Source organism: Lactuca sativa, chromosome 9 (assembly GCF_002870075.4).
Source record: "Lactuca sativa cultivar Salinas chromosome 9, Lsat_Salinas_v11, whole genome shotgun sequence".
Lineage (NCBI taxonomy): Eukaryota > Viridiplantae > Streptophyta > Magnoliopsida > Asterales > Asteraceae > Lactuca > Lactuca sativa.
The window spans coordinates 119,009,453-119,021,213 of record NC_056631.2 but is presented as its reverse complement, the minus strand read 5'-3'; positions in this window follow the sequence as shown (position 1 = coordinate 119,021,213).

Here is an 11,761-nt window from a genome sequence, read left to right as displayed (position 1 = left end):
AAGTGGAAGAAACTTTTAATTTGACATTTGATGATCATTACATTAAAAAGTCTAATCATAAATTTGTGAATTATCCTATTTTGCAAAATTCTTCACATATAGATGATTCAATTGAAATGAATGATGTTGATTATGATTCGATTTTTGGTATTTCAGATCAAGCAATTGATGCAGAAAGAAATGCAACTGATAATCAAATATCAGAAAATTCGAAGTATAACAATGATTCAACTTCGAATTTGAATCAAAACACAAATGAACAAGCTGATTATCCAGTGGAGGGGGAGCACTTGGATTCAAATACTTTTGTTGAGGGGGAGTGTTATAGTGAACGAGATAACATGTCAACAAATGTTAGTGTCGAAGAGGAGCAAATTCTTGAAGAAGAACCGATCAATGAACCAGAGCAAAATATCGAAATGGAGTCAATCATCGAGGGGGAGCCCATACTAGAGAATGATACAATTCTTGAAGAAGAACATTTTGATGATGCTGATGATTCTATTTCTATAAATGGATCAGAAACAGATGTAATGTTCGAAGATGCACTTGTGGATTTTGATCCTAATTATCCACCATTGGATAAATGGACAAGAAATCATCCAAAAGATCAAATTCTTGGTGATCCACAAGCAGGAATCATGACAAGAGCACAACTTCATGCACGAAATGAGGTACTAAACAATCATCAAGAATTATGCATGTTTCATGTTTTTATTTCCAAAATTGAACCAAAGACAGTTAAGATTGCAATGGAACACTCTGATTGGGTTGTTGCTATGCAAGCTGAATTGTCTGAATTCGAAAGAAACAAGGTTTGGAGATTAATTCTAAAACCTGATGATGTGTCAGTTGTTGGACTTAAATGGATTTATAAAAACAAAACTGACAAAGATGGAAACATTATTCGAAATAAGGTCAGACTTGTTGTTAAAGGATATTCTCAACAAGAAGGAATTGATTACGAAGAAACATTTTCCCCTGTCGCAAGACTCGAGGCTGTTCGTATTTTTTTGGCTTTTGCAGCTCATAAAGATTTTGATGTCTATCAAATGGATGTCAAATGTGCATTCTTAAATGGAGAACTCGAAGAAACGATATATGTTGAACAACCTCCAGGTTTTATAAACTCAGAGCATCCTGATCACGTTTGTATTTTAGATAAAGCTGTATATGGGTTAAAACAAGCACCAAGAGCATGGTATGCAACTCTAACATCATTTTTGAAACAATCTAAATTTAAACAAGGTTCAGTTGATCCCACTTTATTTCGAAAGAAAATTGGAAATCATCTGATGCTTGTTCAAATTTATGTTGATGATATAATTTTTGGCTCAACTGACCCTGGTTTATCTAAAGAATTCAAAGATTTGATGAAAAGCAAATTTGAAATGAGTATGATGGGCAAAATTAATAACTTTTTGGGTTTGAATATTAGACAAAACAGGGAAGGAATATTCATTAATCAAGAGAAATATATGAAGAATTTGTTGAAAAAGTTTGGAATGACAAATAGCACATGCTTACGAATACCAATGGCAACGGGCATAAAGCTAACTCCTTCGTTAGATAAATCTGCTGTTGATATTACTTTATATCGAAGCATGTTTGGGTCTTTATTGTATTTAACTGCAGGTAGACCTGATATTATGTATTTTGTTTGTAATTGTGCAAGGTATCAATCAAATCCACGTGAACCACATCTCACAGCAGTAAAGAATATTTTCCGATATTTGAAAGGCACTACTTCGTTAGGATTGTGGTATCCTTCGAAAACAGGGTTCTTTGTACATGCTTATTCGGATGCGGATCTTGGAGGATGCAGTCTTGATCGTAAAAGCACAACTGGTGGGTGTCAATTGCTAGATGGAAAGCTGGTCAGCTGGCAATCGAAGAAGCAAACATGTGTTTCAATATCAACCGTTGAAGCTGAATATGTTGCTGCAGCTGCATGTACATCACAAATAATTTGGATTCAAAGTCAATTAAGAGATTATGCAATTAATATGAAAAATATTCCTTTATATTGTGATTCACAAAGTGCAATAAGAATTTGTCATAATCCTATGCAGCATTCGAAGACCAAGCACATTGCTCTTCGATATCATTTCATCAAAGATCATGTTGAAGAAGGAAACATTGAAGTTCATTTTGTAAAAACAACGGACCAATTGGCAGATATTTTTACAAAGGCTTTGGATGAAAAATCGTTTCTTCGGATCTTAGATGGATTGGGAATGATAGATGGAAATTCTCTTCAAACTGATAAAAGCGAAGAGTGATGGGTCTGAATCATTTGGCGTATGGATGAACTGGATGATTCAGTGTTCAGAGGTTACTGTTCATGGTCAACGCTTCAAACGCTTCGCATTCGGAAGTTTTGAAGTAGATAATCAGAGGTTACTATTCAAGTCAACGGTTCGAATGCTTCGTATTTGTACACATTTCAACTAAGGTTAGCTTTTTAGATTGTTAATTTTTTATGAAAAACTTGAAAAATCAAAAATATTTTCTTTTATTGAAAAATTAAAAAATCCAAAAAGATTTTGGTTTAGTTTGACTTTATTTTTTTGACAAATTACAAATATACCAAAAATATTTTTCATTTTTAGTTTAACATGTGTATTGTGAGTCTTGTCAAGTTTCAAATACGAAGGATTCATGCGTTTGGATTTGAAGGAAAGGTATGATCTCTATACATTTTGGATTAGTTAGGATGTCCCTAGAAGCATGCTGCTGCATGTTGTCTCAAGCCTCGAATGATTCTATGTGTGAGAGATGAATGCCTTGATGAAATTATCTCATGAAAATTTCTACCCAACAAGGCTTGTATTTGCATAAATCAACAAGAGCTACCTTACTCTTCTCAAATGAGTTAAGAGTTTTCTGTTTTGTCCAAATATAACAGAGGTAACCTTCGAATCTTAACCAATCTTTTTAAACCAAACAATTCTTACATTCCAAATATTCGAAGATTTGTCCTTGAGGTATTTGATCAAGCCAATCAAAACCTAGACAAATCACAAATCTGTGTTTATGATCTAATATCATGAGTCCGTGATAGTAGTGAAACCCAAAATACCATAAACCTTAAGGAATTGACGGGGAACCATGTTCCAGATCTTACGAAGCTTTTGCTTCAGTACCTTTATACTCCAAATCATATTCATTTCTTTTGAGTGATCTTAATCAAACATTCGAAAACTATGATGTTTGTTCCCAAAAAGATCCAGCATAAATGTTTTTTTATGAATATGATTTCCGTGTGAGTATATTTTCAAAATATTAGTTACTTTGAATATCATTCGCAACCAAGTTGTCACTGACTACACTGGTCATACAACTAATTTTGTTTAGAATTCCTCATCTTATTTTAAGGTTGATATGTAACAAAATTTTCGAAGCCACCCCATGTGTCCAATAAAAGAAACCCTTCGAAACTTCTTTACAAGTTATCGATTGTAATTCACGGGAAACCTAACAAGCTGTTAATTATCTCTCTTGATAATTTTGGAAGATATCTTTGCCTGGGATAAAATTGTTTTTGTGTCACAAAGAAATTGTTGACATCACTAGATTTCAAAAGTTTTTTTTATTTTGTTTCTCATCTAATTTCTTTTGGAACACAGCACACACTTAAACTGACGATTTCGAAATTCTGGCAAATGACTTCACTTTTTAAACCTAAAAGTGAAAGAGCCTGACCTCAATTCCGAAGGCATCTGACGGTTACAATTCTTTTGGGGAATACCAAACAGTCCTATCTCTTGATGACGCATGGTGTATGATAAGCGTGTAAGGCGTGTTGACAGTTACGATTGTTACTTTTTGATGAGTACATTCCGGGTTTCAAGGTGCCATGTCAGCAAGCATTTAATGCATCCCGCTTCAAATTCAAAATTCTAGGGTTACATATAAAAGGGCAAATCAGAACTACATAACACTTTACGCGATCAAACTTTCTAAAACACAAAAACTCACTGTGCAATTCATCTTCTTCATAAGTTCTTTTCTCAAAATCATCTTCAATGGCGGCTACTTCATCACCAACAACAGACGAGATCATCAGTGTTCCGATTCTGAAGATCCAGGGTTCCAACTATCAAGTAGAATCGGATTTGTCAAAATATCCGGAAGAACTACACATGCTTTTGGTTGCTTTGCAGAATTCTATTCTGTCTAAAGCAATGTTTGAATCTTTTGCTGCTCCGATGTCCTGGTTGTCAAAAGCAGGTTCTACGGCATCATACAACAAGGAGACTGGATGTGTTGAATTCATAATGGTCACAGATACCAGAATTAGGGTCTCAAAGAGGATGTTTTGCAAGATTTTGGGAATTCCGAATTCTGGCCCGTATGATGAACTTACTTCTTCGCAAGTGGTGTACATGTTCAACGAGATGGGTCACCAACCTCCATTGACACATATTAGTGACTTCAAGAAGTCGGGGTTACCAATGATTTGGAATTTTTTGTTTGGCATCTTTCTTAGATGTCTTACTGGAAGAACTATGGGGTTGGATAAAGGAAGAATGGAGGTCTATGCAATGGTAGTTGGGTTGTACTATGATTTGCAGGTGGATTATTCTGAGCAGTTATGGACAAAGTTCATCACAAGTATTTCGAAGACCAATGCTTAGCAGGGAATTTCTTGTGCAAGATATTGGAGTCTGATAGTCCAATATGTTTATCAGAAGGAGAAGATCGAAGTTCCTGATTACGAAGAGAAAGCTGTTTTCCACATGTATGGGAGTCTGAAGGAGGTACATGATGATCCGGCTATTTTTACCATAGTTGCTCGCATTCTGGATGCTATGCTCAAGAAGGTGGATCCCACGAATAATGTGTTGGTGTCATACTTAAAATCCATTGACACAACTGTCGTTACTGGGATGTTACAACAAGATGAGAAGAAGAAGTCGAAGAAGTCAAAGAAGACAGAGGGTGACTCTTAGGAAAAAGGGGTGAAAGAAGAACAAAAGAATCAGCAGCTAATCGTTACTTCTCAAACTATCAAAGAGGTGTCTCCGGTTTTAACCTCAGTAGCTGATACATCGGTTATCGAAGCCTCTCCATCTAAAGAAACGATTCCTTCGAAGACGGGGGTTTTTCGAAGAATAAAACTCAAGCGAAAATCTCAGTTGGTGAAGAAAACTCAGGTTACTCATCAAGGGGCTACCGTTCGAGAAATTCCAGCTCCGGTGTCTCCATCTTCTAAGAAGCGAAGGGCTGAAGATATGGCAAAATTTTTGAAGAAAACCCAACGTATCGAAGAAATGGAACATGTGCTTGAGACTCCTGAAGATGACATTCCAAAAGAAGTAGAAATCTTTCAGTCTACTGAGATTTCGAAGCCTGCTGATATAAAGCTCATTGAATCAACGTCTTTACCACATGTTACTTCAACAACTGATTCTCCTACATTCCAATCCATTATGGATCAACCCTTCACCACCATATTCTCTACACAATCAACCGATCCACCAAATCCATCATCACCTGTTGCTGAAACAATGGCGATTGATGAGGAAACTGACAACGAAGGGTTTGGAGGAACATTCGAAGCTCTTTCCTTTGATAAAGCTGAAGAAGATTTTCCTGACCATATTTTGATGACGATGAAGCAGTTCAAGATATTGAATTCAAAATTGAATTCTATCTTGCAATCTCAAGCAAATGTTGGAAGTGCTGGAATCAATATCTTGGAAGTTGATTCTCTTATGAAGGAAATGGAAAGCAGGGTGATTTCGAAGGCGTCAGGTCTAATACGTGATTCTGAAAGCCGTATTCTTGAAAAGACTGATCAGACTGATAGTTCTACAGAGAATAGAATCAATTCTCTGAGATCTGATTTCCTAAAGGAGGTGAAGGATATAAAGACGGTTACGAAGGAGCATCATGTGCTCTTCGTACAGGAAGTGAAGAAGGTTAGAGAAGATGTTAATATGCGGATTCGTGAACTTCGTGAAGAAATGACGAAAGAAGTTCAGCATATTCAACAGGGGTATGAATCAGCACATCAGAAGATTGATATCATTTGTGATGCGGTTGTTCAATGTGTTAAGATGTCCGAACAAGTAAATCCTCAGATGATCTCTCTTTCAGCCACAGAAGTACAACATTTTGGAGAGTTGGTGAAGTTGCTGAAAGAACTCAATGAAATCTCTTCGAAATCATCTTCTCCGATTATCTCTCAAGAATTTCTTTCTCAGAAATTTCTTCATTTCGAAGCCATTCTTCAAAAACATCTTACTCCATTACTTCGAATCTCAAGCCTTTTTCTGAACGTATCAGATGTCCCACATGCTGTCACAGGGGTGCAAGGGGGAGAAAAGGTTGGTCAAGCAAAGGCTGGGGAACATGAGAAGATATCTGAAGATTCGAAGGTGGTAGGAAAAGTTTATCCTTTGAAAGCTGTGGTTAAACCAACAATAGTTTCAGCTGCTCCAGTCATTTTGACTGTGACTACAACTGTTCCAATTTCAAGACCTATTACAAAAGGTATTGTAATTGAGAATGTAGTTTCTTCGAATGTTTCTTCGTCAAAGAATGCAGCTCCTTCGAATGTTAAAGACAAAGGAAAAAGAGTCATGGTTGAGAAGACTAACAAAGAGAAGAAAGATGAGGTGGCAGTTGAAGTTAAAAGAATGAGGCATGTGGAAAGTATTATGCGACAAAGAGATCTTGAAGGTTCGAATGTTGATAAGGGAGATCCTTCGAAATTGTTCAACTACGAAACTATTGAATCAAGGGTGAAGTTCGATCATATGTATTCGTTTGAGAAGATTCCGAAGAAGAGTTTTGTGGTGACCAACACTGATTATGGTCAACTTGACTTTCCGATCAACGAGATGATGTTCGTCATGCCACAGTTTAAAGCAGAGACAAAGTCCATGGATGTCGAAGAGGGAAAGAAGATGAAGATAAGATTTCATGCTGTTTTAGCAAAGGCTCAAGAAGAAGTCTAGTACTTGGAGAAGATTAAGAAGGTGATATCCATAAAAAGGGATGTTATTTTCAAAGGAAAATTTCAGAATTTGAAGTATGTTGTGACAAGAGCAAGTGGAAAGATACAAAAGTTCACCGTGGTGGACTTTCCATTGATGAACACTTATGATCTCATCAATGTTGCTCTGATTCATAAAGACATGTCCTTTTCTTTCCTCCAAGAAACAGAACCAGATGTTTTCAGTCTTGGGTGTAGGCTTACAAAAAATTTCTTGGAGAATTATTTCGAATGCCTAGCTCAAACTGATGTCGAGCTTGCTACTGTTAAAGGCATCGACATTACAGCACCAATGGCTCCTACGAAGAAGCAGGTTTAGTTGAAGAAGTACGAAGATGGAGAAATATGTTTAAAGCCATTGGGAATAGTCTTCACAGAAAAAGATAAAGCTGGAAGAGCCAAGAGATTCTTGTTTCAAACCTCTGAAGTGGAAAGATATACAAATTCGCAATATACGAACTTAATTGTTCGTATGAATCATTGCAAGAAGAATTCAGAAGGAGACAAGAAGGAGATAAAGAAAGTTATCTCTTGGTACGTGGAAATCTGAAGAGTGCTGATGTATGCTGTTCAACTACTAACTTCATGAAGACTTCGACCTTTATTCCAAAGGGGGAGATTGTTAGGGTATAAATGTTGTAATAAGTCGAAGTGTTATTTGTATGGTTACGAAGGTTCTCTAGTCTTCGTAAGTAGAGTCTTCGGATGTAATGTTATATTTACTAAGGCATTTTATTGAATAGTCTTAATGTCTAGTCCTTAGTATTTTGTTATGCTTTTGTACGCCTATAAATAGGAGACTATACTGAGTGAGTACTTAACTTTCACATACTCTTTACAGAGAATTCTTTTGTACTCTGTAAAATCGAAAGCATAATATGAGCTGAACAAATATTATATTTACTCTCGTGTTCATCGTTTTTCTTCTTTCTTAATTCTTACGTGAATTGATCTTTAAACTCGATTTCAAATCTCATCAAGTTGTTGCCGCAGGGCGGTGATCTCAGCTTCGGGAGTGCGGTTCTCCCTTGGGGGGTTCACTCATGGGGCGGGGTGGTCCGGTTGCACCTCATCTTCAGGTGGTGTAGTCTTATCCCTGCCCGATTTTTGCCCTTCTTCCATGTCATCATCACTCTCCCCGAACTCGTAGTCGGTGTCTGTGTATTCGCCAGGTCCGATGTCGTGTGCTCCCTCTTGATTCCCTTCTGGTTCCTCTTCAAGCATTCTGTGAGCGACTAGGACTTGATGAAACTGGATACCCTGCTGCTCTCCCTCCATGAAGACTGGGGGAAGGTATAAACTATCGTTACTCCTATGACTCTACAACTATGATATAGACTAAACAGACGTTCTCTTTTTGGTGCTGAAGAGGTATATTTTTAGGTTCCCTAGCTATTGCGATCTCATCAGAACATGTGTTAGTTACACCTTGGAGAGAATGTAGTTGATCAGGCTACATTCATTCCTTGATATAACTAAGAACAGTACTGGATTAACCGGGATACTAGCGTTATCTTGTTTGGTTCGGCGTTATGTTCTTATTCCTAATGCAAGAAAGGGTGTTTTATTGTTGTGTTTTACTTGTTTCATTCAGAGTTGGGTTAGTCCCTCTTTTGGTTTGTAGCTGCATATCAATGTGTGGTTAGATATGCTAGTTCACTATAAACAGAGCTTTGATACCAACCTGTCACACCACCGAACCAGACGGCGGAAATGTCCAAGGGCTATTGTGACTCATTGAATACCATCACAATGAATATAGATGAATCATAACATCGTTCGTCACCATGCATTGAAATATTACAACCATCAGTGTTTACATTCAATACATTGTTTTTACACATTACAATTCCAAAACATAAACCGTTCGATATTAATTAAACAAAACATCATGATATCACTGTGTACATTTTTCCTTCGATTTACCTGTTACCTGAGAATACATGTATTTTGGAAAAACGTCAACATATGAAATGTTGGTGAGTTCATAAGTAATGTTTGAAAAGTAATGATTTGTATTATTTTGAAAACCACCAGAAAATCCGATATTTTCTGAAAAAGAATATTGTAAGTAAGAAGAAGTGTGAAGATCCGTAAATATGCTTGTTGATTTCTATAAGCGTGAATAATTGTTAGACTTTGTATGCATCACATAGGTGTAAGTGTTGAAATTCCTAGGAAAACCCGATGTTCTCCTAATACTTTAAATTACGTGTTTTATATACTGTTATGCCGTTACGATGTTTGTATTCGATAATTCCAGGTGACATTGGATTAATTATGGGTTGTGATTTGTTATAATCACGCATTAATGAAAATGACTAGCTTACAACTATACAAACGATCCCTTAGGCGTCGTCCGTACTACTCACTTAATCCAACCACCCTGACTTCTCATAGCCCCACAACCTAGGAGAAAAGAGTGTGAGAAGCCCCCGTTATTTCCATAATTCGTTCAAGGCTATTGTGAATGCGAAAGGACCTTGGCCCGACTTGCATTTGACTTCTCGACTTTACTAGCAGTACCAAAGGACCCTTGGGGCCCAACAGCACAAAATCTATTGAAAGTCCTTTTTCACGGAAATAGGTCGTATAAGACCCAACAACATGTAAGCGCGTTTCCTTCGGGCCTAAAGATCATGTCATTGGGCTAGCTAGGCCCAACAAGCACGATTTGAAACTTTCAGGGCCAAAGATGGTGTATTGACTTCTTGTGAATTTCCACGTGTGTATTGACTTCCCGTAAATTTCCGCATGTGTATTGAAGTATCATTGTTTATTGATTTTTGATTCGTTATTGATTTGAGACCGAATCAATTCGTTTAGTAACGATTTTGGTGTTGAGGGTGTATTACGTTTCGCCAGTAGTCGTGGTACTCGTATTTTATCTTAAAGGATTTATTGTTTTCAACATTAGAATTTTTCTCTTTGTTGCCCCGTCTTGGATAAAATTTATACTTTTAACCCTTTATATAAATGAATTTCCATTTTAGTCCTTAAACCATTTTTATTGACACTTTAATATCAAAACATGTTGAAAAGACATTTCTCAGCCCAAATTTACTTGATAAACAGTTTTAGTCCCTCAAAATGAAATTTTCTCGGCTGAAACCTCCATTTTCGCAATTTTTACAATTTTGACCCAAAATGGAAAATTTGTGCATCTTTGGTCCCTTTTAAATTTGATTAGCATTTTTAACCCTTGAATTGGACTTGGTACACTAGTAGTCCCCTGTTTTACAGAAATGTGCAGTTTCAGCCCCTCCAAATTAAAAATCTCGCAATTTGGGGCTTTATTGGGCCGAAAAGTTCATTTTTGGCCCCTTATGTTTAAAAATTCACATTTTAACCCTTCAAAAGTGTAAATTTTCATAAAATACATATTAGAAACTGTTTTGACTCATCTCAACCTTCAGAATTTATATTTTGTCTTTTTGGGCCCTTTAGTTTTATATTTTTAGCATTTTGAGCCCAAAAATGTGTTTTAAGCCCAAAGATGTTCATATTAACCAACTTGGTTATTTTTCTAGACTAAATTTGTGTGAAACAATATAAGTTATACTTATTTCATTCAACATATTGTAGATCTCGGTTTCTAAGTTCTTTTTGACTAGTACCAACACCACAATCACATATGATCATATATAAGCATAGAAATCACACAAGGCATACATATACTCATAGATCTAAACTTTTTCATGTATTCTGCCCCACAAAACTTATAAAACCGAAAAATAGGGGGTTGAAGCTCACCTTGAGTTGGGTTTCGGTTTTGGAGAAGATTGGAAGAAGTTTGATGTTGTTTTCGGCTCTAACAAGTCTTACCTTGTTGATTTCGAACTTAGGGAGTTTCTAAGAGAGTGATCATGATTTTTGCATGGATTAGAAGGAGATTTTTAATAAAACAAAGAATCTAGATCAAAGACCAAAGCATAATCTTACCTTAGATGAAGAATTTGTGGAAATATCTTCTTGAAAAACCTTCTAAAATTCAAGATCTTGATGAAGAGTGGACGGAGTTTCCTTAAGAGATTTGTGAGAGAATTGTATGTGTGTGTGTGTTTGGGATCGGCCGAGAATGAGAGAGAGAGAGGGAGAAGAAGAGTGTGCTTGCATGGAAAGATGAGATTGCATGGATGTTTGAAGTGTAAAACATGGATATCCCCCACATAAAAGTGAGGTGTCATGCAATAAGTCAACTTCTTCCTTTCCTTTGGGCTTGGGCCGAGAATGGGGAGGGTGAGAGGAGGTTTTTGGGATTTTTGCCCTTAAGCCCATGTTATAGTTAGGTTGGGTGATTTTTGGCCCCAAAAAAAATATAAATGTGATTTTTATGCTTTATTAGGCTAGATTAGGTTAATTATGGTCCAAAATGGTTCATATAATTAATCTATTTCATTCTAGGCCCAATATGGCCCAAAATATTGAATTAATTGGAAATGGGTCCAATTAGAGCCCATTTAAGAGTTCTAAGCCCAAGATAGTCAAATTGGAAGTTTATTGGTCCATTGGGCCCAATAAGAAAGTCCTAGTCCAAAATGGACCTAAATAAGAACTTCTAGGGTTTCCAATTGCTTATTGACTATTTGTAGTGCCTGTATGGTGTATTTGATTGAAATTTTGTTGTCATAGAGTAAGCATCATACATGCCCTTATGTTTTTGGATTCATAATTTGACTTAAGTGTTGTAGTTACAAGGCCCAAAAATTCCTGATTGTGACACTCTCATTATACTTATCCCTAGGATGTAAGCAG